Raw genomic sequence first — 12,194 nt, 5'->3', positions numbered from 1 at the left:
TAGCATATCTTAAAATTTAAAAAACATATATTTTGAAGACATCCTAGGGAGCATCTACTTTAACCTACTCATTTGACAAAGCTCTCAGAGGCTATGTCTTGGGTTGTACCCAAGGTCTCACAGCGAGTGAGCTGCAGAACAGGGCTGAGGCCCAGTTCTGGATCTCAGTGCAGGGCTCTTCCTACTAAAACAAGATCAGCAGGGTGCCTGCTGCAGTTCTCTTGATGGAGGCAACAGAGTAGAAGATGGTCGGGGAGAGAGTGGGATTTTGTCCAGTAAAAGACTATTAGCTGCTGTAGGAGCAGTTAGTGGATCCATTTCCTGGAGATGCTTCTGCCCAGGGAGGAGGCTGCTGAGGGATGCTTGGGTCTAGTCCCAGAAGCTCCTCTGAACAGGACATTGGGTTCAGGAAAACTCACTTGGATGCCATTGACCTTTCCACTAACCTTAGTATGAGCCTTACTGGGATAAGCCCTTCCTGTCAATGGGCCTTAAGATGGGGATGGAAGGTGTATACCCATTTCTGTATAGAAAGAGCAACAATGGCTTATCAGGACATGAGACAGGCTTGAGTCCTACAAAGTATGGGAAGAAACTTGACTCAAAACCAAAGACTCCAAGTTGTAGTCTGTTGTCTAGTTTTATTTCTAAGGGGTGCTGTCAAGAGAGAAGTTATATCTTCGGTGTCCTTTGCTCCTTTAAGTTCCTTTTGCAGATGTCAGCAGGGTCATCATCTTAAAGCCCTTTTTGTTAACACTCATACCCCATTTGCCTTACAATGGGTCCAAAACCCACTGTTTTTTCTATATGACATGGAGTCTTTTATTATAACCAAGAAATGACATTAATGCAAAGAGCAAGGACGAGAAATCATTTCTCAAAGTAGAATGAAAAGAAATAAAAGTGGAGACCAGGCAAAAAGAACCAGGATAAATAGCAGTAAATTGAGTAAATCATGAGGACTTCTTGTCTGCTTGCAGAATAAAACTCGAACCAGGTTTAGCATTAGAGTCTGTGGTCTGGTTCTAGCCTTCTCTTCAGACTCAGTCCCCACTTCTTGCATCACAGGCCATGTGCTCTGCTTTGGCTGATTGGCCATTACCTCGGAATGCCTGGTCATCTGTTTCTGGAACACTGCCATTTTCCCTCACTGGAATACTGCTTTCATCATCTACTTGAAATCTATCCATTGTGCCAATCCTATGAACCACTGCCTGCACTTCTCTCCACTCCCTCTGAAATCACTCATTTAACATTGACTATATATTGAATTTTAATGAACACATATTTTTGCCTGTGACTATCAGTAAAGGAACTGGGTGTTGTGCTTGTGGTGGCTGTGTAATGCAGCCTCTTGACTAGGCTGAACTACATTTCCCAGAATTCCCTTTCTGGTATGTTTCCAGGGAGCGTGGGTCACAGAGAGGTACTTGTATGAGATTTGGGCAGAAGTGAAGCAGCAGCTATTTTGTAGCTCACACAGGCTGTTGATGATCTGCTGCCTCACCCCATTGCTGCAGGGTGCTGAGTGGACCTGCAACTGCTCCACCAAAATCTTCCTTCAGGTGTTTCTCATGTGTTTTACACCATGATGAAGGAACCCAGCTTCGTCAGAGCACCATACCACTGAGGTCAGAAGCAAGAGAACCGACAGGTTTAAGTCCATTGTGTGCTGTGAGTTGCAGCTCTATCTTTCTCTCCCCACCATAGAAACACCCAATTTCAGCTCCTGATTGCCTGCCTTTGAAGTTTAAACTTAAGCATCAGATGTGATGATGACATCTGTGCAGAGACTGCTGTACCAGCCTCCACAATTGTGTGAGGTCACATCACTGTAACTTCTCCCTTTTAGGAAAAGGTTGAGACTTATGACTGGCTTCACACACATTTACACATCAGATATTGATGTGTCTGCACATAGAGATTCACAAAGTCAATTTTCCTTTCTTTACAATGTAATATTCAAGTGCAACAAACAAATAATAATAATAATAATAATAATAGGATTTAAAAATCATTACAGAGGAGAAGAGAGAAATTGTGATAGAAATCAGGCAAAGAGAATCAGAACCAATGACAGTAAATAAATATATCACAATTACCAAAAAGAACAAACTAAAAGAAATCATAGTAAGCAACAACTAACTGGAGTGAGAACATAAACAACAATAAAACAGGAAGGTGGAGAGTCCACGTAAAAGAAAATTAACAATTGGCAAGAATAGAGGATCCCGCTTCTGTTCCTTTACTGTCTCAGTAATTTTTTCATAGTGCTTCTAGGCCCAATGAAATACTTAACAGTTTTACTTATTAAATAATGAGATCTAACCAACTGAATGAGTATTTATGTTCTAACAACTTAGTACACATTTGGCACCTCACATATTCTCAAACTAGGCATCAAACTGGGCACCTGTACCCTAATTTCTGTACTATATTGATTTCTACTTGATGCGTCTTTTCTGTCACAGTTGCTGTTGCAAACCCATCTTCACAAAGATAGGACATTTTTGGAAGAAATGTAGTTATCTAATGTTGAACCCCAAACTCCCTCAAACTGGTAGTTCACAGGGTATCCGACAGATGTTGTTTTACTTCCCTCGACAAGTGGAAATATCTCCTGGTCCCCCTGCGAGTTTGCTCAAGCATTCTGGAGAACCTTAGCAGACAGAGTGGGAAACCACAGGGCTAAAAGCTTTAATGTAAAAGAATAATAGAAGGAGTTATGGGGGGAAAAAGAAGGACATTTAACAGGAAGAATTTTTAAAATTGATTTTAGAGAGAGAGGAGGGGGAAAGAGAAAGAAAAACATTGATTTGTTATTCCACTTATTTATGCATTTGTGGGTTGCTTCTTGTATGGGCTCTGACTAGAGATGGAACCCATAATCTTGGTGTACTGAGAAAACACTCTAACCAACTGAGCTATTCACTTAGGGAAACAGGAGGGCTATTTTTAAAAGAAATGAAAATGAAGACCAAAAACATGACATGAATTTTGAAATTCATTCATTCATGTATTCATTCAGCAGATGTTTGCTGAGCACCTATCTTGTGTCAGATGTAGGTGTTATGCCAGGTTCACAGGACATAATGTGAATGAGGTGGACGTAGTTTCTGTCCTTAAATAGCCCTTAGTCTGGCATGACAACAGGTGCTAGAAAAAGGTGAACATTATGATAGCAGGTTCACATGGAGTTAAGAAAACATATAGGAATGAAGTTCAATCAGATCAGGACACCTCACTGAAGTACATTCTGATTGGAGATATGAAGGACAGGTAATGTTGGCCAGAGGAAACTGTAGGCAAGAAGAGTGTCCCAAGATGAGGAATCAACAGTGAAGGACCAAAAACCAGGAAGGACATAGCATGAAAGGAACAGAAAAAATTCAGGATGCTTCGAGTATTAAAATTCAAGGAGATGGACTGCACAGGATGAAGTTGGGGAGGCAGACACCAGAACTTGAAAAGATCTATGAGGCAGTTTAAAAGACGGGGTAACATGTTAATGTGAAGGGAAGACCTGGACAGATTTTAAGAAACAGAATGATTCTAACAAATATATGCTCCCAAAGAATTACACTGGCTACAATGGTTGCAGGGCAACAAGACGGAGACTTGAGAGATGGGTTAGGAGTACATTGAAATAGTTAGGTATTAGGTGAGGTGGTGGGAGGGGAGGGGCAAAGACTTGTGATATAACTCCAGGAACTGAGAATGCGGGGTTGGGTGGAATGCAGAGCACAGACAGAAGGATTAGCATGAGACAGTTGTTCGAAAACTTGAGCATGCATAGAAATCAGCTGAAGGGCTTCTTAAAACACTGGTCACTGGGTCCTGTCTGTAGAGTTTCTGACTCACTAGGTTGGCTAAAGGGAAGCCAGAAAATGTGCATTTCTATCAAGTTCCCCAGTATTTTGTGTTTGGGAACTAACCTTTGAGAACCACTGGTCTAAAACATATAGTGGCAAAAGGAGGAGGAGGGAAGGAGGGAAGATAAATAGGAGGCACGGACTGGGCATTGAAGGAACTTCAAACTGTTTGGCTTTTCTTATTTCCATGAAGCTGAAGAAGTCATCTGTTGAGAGCAGGCAGGGGGGGCAACAAAGCAATGCATCTAAGGTCACTGGGTGTTTAAAACAGGAAACAGTAAACAGGACAGAGACTTGATTAGAATACATACATAATGGTATTTGGGGATAATGCTGAGCTTCCTGGTGATGTTAATGATCCTAAATTTATAGTGACAAATCCACCAATTTCAGTGATTTCATGCAACAAAACTCAATTTGTCCAAGTGCATCTGCAGGGAAGGCAAACATTGAGGGTTGGTGTTTTGCTGGGCTGGAGTTCCAGTGGGACAGTGAGGTAAGGGAGATGAGGGAGTCATTGAAATGTTGGGCCCTGAATATAAGCTGGAGCGAAAATCCTGACAGAAAACTGCTGAGAAGTAGATATGCTAATGAATTGGGAAAACTGGTGTATGGGGGCTAAATAAAGGAGCAAGCTAGAAGAGTAAGATATTTTAGTTAGAGAATCAAAAGTGTAAGTTGATGATTTCAGGGATAGAACAGTTCCAGGTGGCGATGAATTCCAGAGTGGCTCTGAGCGTAGGTGGTTGAAGTGAAGAAGGTCATTGGAGATGAAGCACCAGGGCACTGAGCTTTCAGATAATGAGGTTATCTGGGTTCACCCCATGATGTTGAAGATGGCTAGGAGTGTGGAAGAAGTTAAGGTATGGCAGTGAGCTACCTGCCAAAGTCTTCAATGAATGAAGGAAACCAAACAGGAGCTTAGTAAAGAAGAGTGCAGGATAATACAGCTTATGGCAGGGTGTCAAACTCATTTTCACCAGGGACCACATCAGCCTAGTGGTTGCCTTTAAAGGGCTGAATGTAATTTTAGGACTGTACAAATGTAACTACTCCTTAACATTTAAGTGAGAGCTTGGTGCTGCTGCCGGGTAGAAACAAGGTGCTGGACTAGATAAAACAAGGTGGCCCTCGGGCCTTGTGTTTGCCACCTGTGGCTTATGGCACGAGTAAGCCTCAAAGGAGGAGAAGCTCACAAAGAAGAGTGGAGAAGTTGTATATGAGCAGCAGTGAGGGGCCCGAAGTGCATTGATTCAGAGCCCAGAGTGGACGGGCTGCTGGAGAATGAACAGCTTTCCCTTGAAAGACCTACAAGGACAGTGGAGTCCTCTGGGGAGAACCAGTTTTCTCTTGAGACAAGGGCAACATTTAGAGAGAAGTTGATATTGTGGGGAAGTTTGTAAATAATTAAATGAGTTTTAGAGGACACGATGGAAACATTTTAATTTATGGAATAGAAGCAGCATATTAGAGAAAATTGTTGGCAAGTAATCAATAAGCTTGTCATAGCCTCACTGCTTAATTTATAGTTTGCTGAAGATTAGTGAAATTGATGTGTGCATTTGCTGGGATAGTCAATTAGCTACGGGAAGTCATTCACATGCTCCTTGAATTCCAACACGTTTGTTCATGTTAATGGCACAGAGGAAAACTCAGAAAAAATATGTATAATTAGAATGCTGGTCATATAAAAGCAGGAGGTGAGTTTGTCTTATCTTATGCACTTTACAAATTATGTTTATAAAGCATATAAAAATCATCACAGAAATCTGGAGACCAAGTCACCTATGTATGACTGACCAAAAAGGTTAAGGCGACTAAGATTTATTATGCTCATTATTCCTGCTTCCATCTAATACTAAGTGGTAGGTTTTTACTCGAAAAGATGAAATTATACTGAATTTATTATATTGCTAGACTGGATACCTTAAAGTACATTTTTGACTGTTTTATGTCAGAGTCTTATGGGATAAATAATTGTATCTATCTAGAAAAAACATTATATTCTGGTGTAGCTGAGATCTGCACCCCCAAGCTCATCCAGAAAACTGTCCCTGGAGATTATGTGAAGGGACTGGATGCAAATTTTATTTCACATGCATACAGCTCATCTATTGACTAGAAGTGAAGTGGTTTCCCCACCTGAAGGGCTTTTTACTATGAGCGTGGCTCTCTCTGCATTTGTTGGGAAAGCTCACCTCTGGGGGATGCTTTCCCTGGGCTTCCATCCTGGCATAGGCCAATGGGAAGCAGTGGCAGGAGATTGGAATGCTGCGAGAAGAGAGACGAGCATTTCTCAGTAGTTCTGAGTATTTCCCCCTTTCTTTCTCTACTCTGGTGGCTTTTCTGGCACTGCTTGTTCCTTTCCTGACTTCACAACTCTTGGGCAGCCCTACCCTGAAGCGAGCTTCTGCTAGGACAGGTCAGACCCTAGGTTTCAGTAATTCATTCCTCTCCCTATTACCTCTGGTTCTCAGGTGGCCACAGTCTTTGTTGTTTCTAACCACTGATTACCTCTCCGATACATCTCCCCATCCTGATCCCTGTATAAAATTATCTGTGTATTGGGTGCTTAGAAAGGTTTCTCTCTTCCTTACTGGATTGCGATTGACATGATTGTCCAACTGACAAAGTTATGGAAAGACTCAAGTATATAGCAAGAAAATAGGATGGTGACTGATAGGTGCTTAATGGGTTTTTGAGTGGGAAAAGGAACTTTACAAAGCTCATGTGCATCATCCTTTTAAATGGCACACACAGACACACCCAAGTAGTAACAAGCACCTCAAAACAATGTGCAGACACCTTAAAGAGCTGTAGCCACTTTCCAAACTCCAGATAAATTGTGATGGTAGAAAAGAATTTTGAAAAACATGAAGACAAAGATGGGACGATTTGAGTCATTTTGATAGTAATTTGAAGAAAATAGCAGTCATCAGAATAATTCCCAACTCTGATGTTCTTATTGCCACTGCTACAAGTAGTTCAAGTACCAGACATTTGTATTTTATGCAAGTGATGCTTTTCTGGAGGCCACCTATAATTCAAATCCCAGGTAATTAAAGACTAAATTTTCTATCAGCTCGAATAAGTCTACAGATTGTTTAACTAGGACAGGGTGTTATACCAATTGATTGACTTCCTTCATGATCTTTTATCAAATTTTCCTCCCATAATTATTGATTTTGTTGTATTGCTGCACCAACATAAGCCTCACCATGTTATCAATAATATACAGCATATGTTCCATATACAGAAAAAATTGAAGCATGATAATAATGAATGAAAATAATGGTGCAAAATTTCTTGCACAATTCTGATGCAAGTACACAAAACATGATTTATGTGCTGGGGAGAAAGTCTGACAGTGGGCATTTACCTTTTACAAGAAAGGCTCATCTATTTGGCAATAGAGTACACATAGTTCATAATAGAGTTGATTTGCCAGCTCTGAAATCTAAAAATCTTAGTGAGCTTTTACAAATTAGAGAAATTTAAACATTTCTTTTTCAAATTTTATACCTGAAGTGAGAATTTAGTATTGTGTTATTTGGCATGATATCAAATTTGCATAATTTGTTTAACATGAAATGAGAATTTAATTCACTGTGAAAAGCTTTAATGCTTAATCTGAAGTCAAGGGGGCATTTATGTTTGAAGAGGTTTTTAAAAATTATTATGTAATTTTTCAAGGAAAGTTTAAAAGAATTCTTCTCTTCAAGCTTTGAATAAAAATAGAACTTGATTAAATAGTGTTTGATCACAGTTTGAAAGTATCTCACACACACACACATCTTTGAATTTTGCATTAACTTGTTATCATTTTAAATTTAATAATTAGAAATAGCACTGAAATAGTAATTGAAATGTTATTCATGTTTGGAAATTCCTCTTTATCTTGCAGCCTCCTTCCAGTTAAAGGTAAAATGTAAGACTTAGGTATCCACTCTCTGCAGAAAGGTTGTTACAGAATAAGAATGGAAAAATCAGTCAATTCTTAGATTTTAGTTTAGAAAATAGGCTTAGAAATGCAGGGGGAAAATAATAATTTCAAGAATAAAATGCTTTTGGGTTCTATGAACCCAAGCATCTTAGCATTTGTACTGACTTAAAAAGTCAGAGCATTGAAGTACTTGGGGAATGAAGTTATGCCATGAACAACAGGTATAAAAAATATTGCCAAAGACAGTCTTTCTTCTCCCAGACTACAGAACACACCCAAGAACTGGGAGGATGGGAAAATCTGAGGGAAGGAAGAAAGTGAGTCCTAAGTATGTCTCCCTGGTCAGGGGGCCTGTGCCCTGCTCTCTGGGGTTGGGAGATGAAGAGGTGGAAATTAAAACTCCCAGGTAGGTTGAGGTGTTTAAGAACAGTGACAACTGAAGCCTTATTTCAGGGGTGGAACCAAGAGGATCAGCAAGTAATGAAAGGAAACACTCTCGAATTCCCAAGACCTCGGGGGAGGTGGGGTAAAATCATCTATGTGGCATGTTTAGCAGAGGAGACTTCAGACAGCTTCAGAAAGCTCTCTGCTGTTCCCAAGTGGCACGAGAAAGTGGGCACAGCTTTCTGTGTATCCCAGTATGAGGCCTGTAAGTAACTGGGAAAACCTGGCACTTCAAAGGCCTTTTTGGATATTTTAAGGGAGAGGTAGGCAATGTTTAGACCTCCTATCCTGGGGACCCAGTACAAGTCAATGTCTTATGCAGTTTTTCAACAGTTTTGGTACATTACTTACAACAAGAAAGACAACTTGTGTTGTGGCCCAGAACACATGAAATGTTGATAAAACAATATTTGTAATGCTGGCATATGTTTTCTTTAGTATTTTATTCTTTCATTTAAAAGTCTGCAATGTGATTACCAAATCAATGTCATAGATTGAAACCTACATTTTGAAAAACACTCTCTACTGGTGCCAGTGAATGCTATATTTTGGCACTTTCCACCCCTCTCCACTGAAGAGACATACACAAAGGTGGTGGAGACCTCCAGATTAATTAAATTAGGGCCAAATGAATTAAGTGAAGTTATAAAAAATAGTTATATTTTATGCACACCTGGGCGAATGGAAGGGGTATTTGCATCCATTACAGTATTCGGTGCTTATATTTTATGAAAAGTATTGTACATTGAAATTAAGTGAAAAAATGCTAATATCTTGTTTTTCATAACCCGCTCATGTGCTTTTTGATCCATGGGGCATAATTGACACAATGCTACCCACCTCGTGGTGGCGTATGGATCCCCAGGGGAATACATGGTTGTGAAGAGCATACTGATCGTCAACTTTGCCAACTTAAAGCTAACACAGAGTAAAAACATTTCTTCAGGGAAGTGTGGGTAATGTTTCAAAATTCTTTTCAATCAAAGGGATATGTATTTTTTCTTATGCACATTGAAGGTAATATTAGAGAGAGAGCATTTTGCTAATATTCAAGTAAGGACCTGGGATAGATTCACCTGTGCTGTAGACCTTAGAGTTCTACATCATGCTAGTCATTCTTCCCCTAAAATACTTGCTTTCTTTCTTTATATTTATGACATTCTCTTCTCTCAGTCTCAATGATAATAACCTTTTGGCAGAAACTGACTCAAATTCTGCCAACAAAAATTAGATTTTTGGTGTTCTATAACATTGAATCACTTAATCTCATTGGCCTATTACTTTAAAAAAATCATGGAAGGTTCAAAAGTAAGTTTCTTAAGGACTGAGAAACATGGGCCCAGGACAATAAGGCTAATGTGTCTTAGTCCATTCAGTCTATAATAACAGAAATACCCCAGACTATGTGGCATGCAAACAATAAGAATTTATTTCTTAGTTCTGGAGCCTGGGCAGTCCAAGATCAAGGTATGAGCAGATTTTGTGTCTGGTGATAGCCTGCTTCCTGGTTCACAGAAGGCCATCTCTTTTACTGTATCCTCACATGGCAGAAGGAGGAAGGGAAGCCTCTGGAATTTCTTGTATAAAAGGACACCAATCCCATTTATGAGGGCCCCACTGACATGGCCTAATCACCACCCGAAGGCCCCATCTCCGAATGCCACCACACTGGGTGTCGGGATTTAAAGTACACATCTGAGGGAGACACAAACATTCAGCCTATAGCAATTTGTTAGTCAAGGAACACTGTCATGCTGACGCACTATTAGGAACAGTGTGGCCTAACCTGTAAAGGTAAGAAAGTGACAGACACACAGACTAATGACAAGGTTTCATTGAAGTTCCAGCCTCAGGCAGCCCAGGAGGACCAGGGTAAAGGTCCTTTGTTTTCTTTACATTGATTATCCAAGTGACCCGATTCACTCTACAGCTCTTGAGTCTCACTATTGATCTGGAAGAAACAAGATCTCTGTTGGAAACACAATGAAATAGAACAATTATGCTTGTTCTGAGAAAGCTTCCATTCTGTTTTTTATTGCTTGTCGCTTACTTTTGGCTGGGAAACCTTTCCTTTTTAAGTAAAATATATCACATCTTTATAAACAAAGTATCTTGTCATAAACAGGAAGTCACAAATGAAATCCCTCTAGGGGCCAGATGGAGAGAGTAGAGATGATTATGAGAAACTGAAAAAGTCCATCCTCCATTTAAAGAAAACCAAACACACATTAAAAAAAAAATCACTGTGTAGACCAGAAGAACTGCCTGTAGTTGAATTTGGATTTGGTCTACCAGTTTGCCTGTAATCAAGAAATAAGGAATTCAGTTCATCTCAGAGCTGTACAATGAGAACATAAGTACAAATCTGACCACTGCAGCCAAAACTGAGCTCACTACTGCTAAAGGCCCAGGTTTCAAATCACTTTCTGGTGGCTGGGAGTTAAAGCAGACATTAATGCAGGGCAAGGGAGGGGGAAGGTATTTATGGTACCGGTGGAGGTGGGTGGGATGGGGGTGACGGTGTAAAGTTGTATCAGTGTCACTTGGCCACTTTTCCAAAGTGTGTACATCCACCCACTTCCCTCCCACCCCCAGATCGCTGTGAACCACCCCCACCAAAGCGAGATCCCCTCTTCCAATCAGAACGACTGCTGTAATGAGCTGTTGTTACTGCTGCAGATAGTATCTGTTACTCCTTTGATGTGGGAGGAATGTATAAGATGGGAAATCATTGCCTTGTAGGTCATCTCCTTCAATAAGTTGTTTATTGTTTTATAGAAATTCTTTTTCTAACTCCAGTATCTCGTCCTGATGATGAATCAGAAGGAAATCTGAACTCTTCTTGTAAAAACACTATTTCCTGTCTCGAGTTGATGTTTCCTCATTATTTCAGATATAGTTCTTAAGAAAATGCTTCAAAACAAAAATCTGAAACGTTTCTCTGTAATGGCATCCTCCCTGCCTGTCTCTGGCCCCCACCAGGTGAAGAGAAACATTTTTCTCCGGATGCTACAGATGTACATCATATATATGTAAGTGAGGTGTGTAATTTTTTCAAATGGATACTATTTTAAGGCAACAGAATTTGCTGGAAACTAAAGAAAATGTTCAAAATAGGTTTTTGCTAATTATACCCAGAAAGAAATACAGATGCAGGCGTAATTCACTTGATTGTGCTTCACAGATGTTGCTTTGTTTTTGTTTTTCACAAATTTTAGGCAGGACTGTCCACCAGCAAAAAGATTATGATTCGCTTTATTGGGGTGATCTGAGCCCCAATATCTATGAGGCATCCTATATATGAATCGAATGGAGAAAATGTTATTCTCCAGAATTTCAGAGACTTGAAATGGCAAAATGGCTTCACCAGGCTGCACATAACTGGAAATAAATACTTGAGGTTGGGAGGGGACACTGGCCTCTCTTGCAGAGGTGTGTGTGGGTCAGGGGGAAGTTTCTAGAGGAGCATAAAGTGGGTAGGCAATGAGATAGACATCTGTAACTTTTTAAACCTTAATGAAGCTACAATGCTCCTATATTATCACAAGTATGGCTGGAATTTTAAAATGGAAAACAGTTCTAAGTTGTGTTTCTTGAAGTATACCTCACAGTGCAAAAATTTTTTTGTCTCTCGTTATGATTATTGCAGTATGTTTTAAGAAGTTGGTACCTTTTATTTAGGTAACTTTACTCTGTAAAAGCAGTTTTACTCAGTGACCAAACTGATGCTTCTAAAACATTTTTAAAAACGTTCCCTGTTTAAAAAACATTTGGTGACTCTTCATTGCATGACAGGAGAATGCCGAACTGCTTGTCATAGCATATGTGGGACTCTCCATGATGTCCCAAAGTAGCTTTCTAGGCTTATCTCCCACCATTCTCTCTTGCAACATTTGTTTCAGCAATGACGGGCTTGCTGACAGTTTCTGAAGGTC

At 40.0% G+C, this 12,194-nt stretch overlaps 1 pseudogene; it reads right to left on the bottom strand.

The window, feature by feature from the left end:
• The window catches only part of LOC119047900 (CUB domain-containing protein 1-like), a 137,876-nt pseudogene extending 136,686 nt beyond the window's left edge, over positions 1-1,190 (bottom strand).
• Positions 1,191-12,194: the final 11,004 nt, after the last annotated feature.

Source organism: Artibeus jamaicensis, unplaced genomic scaffold, assembly GCF_021234435.1.
Source record: "Artibeus jamaicensis isolate MK-2021 breed Jamaican fruit bat unplaced genomic scaffold, CSHL_Jam_final contig_1832, whole genome shotgun sequence".
Lineage (NCBI taxonomy): Eukaryota > Metazoa > Chordata > Mammalia > Chiroptera > Phyllostomidae > Artibeus > Artibeus jamaicensis.
The sequence above is the reverse complement of the archived record's forward strand: the minus strand, read 5'-3'. Positions and strand labels throughout refer to the sequence as shown.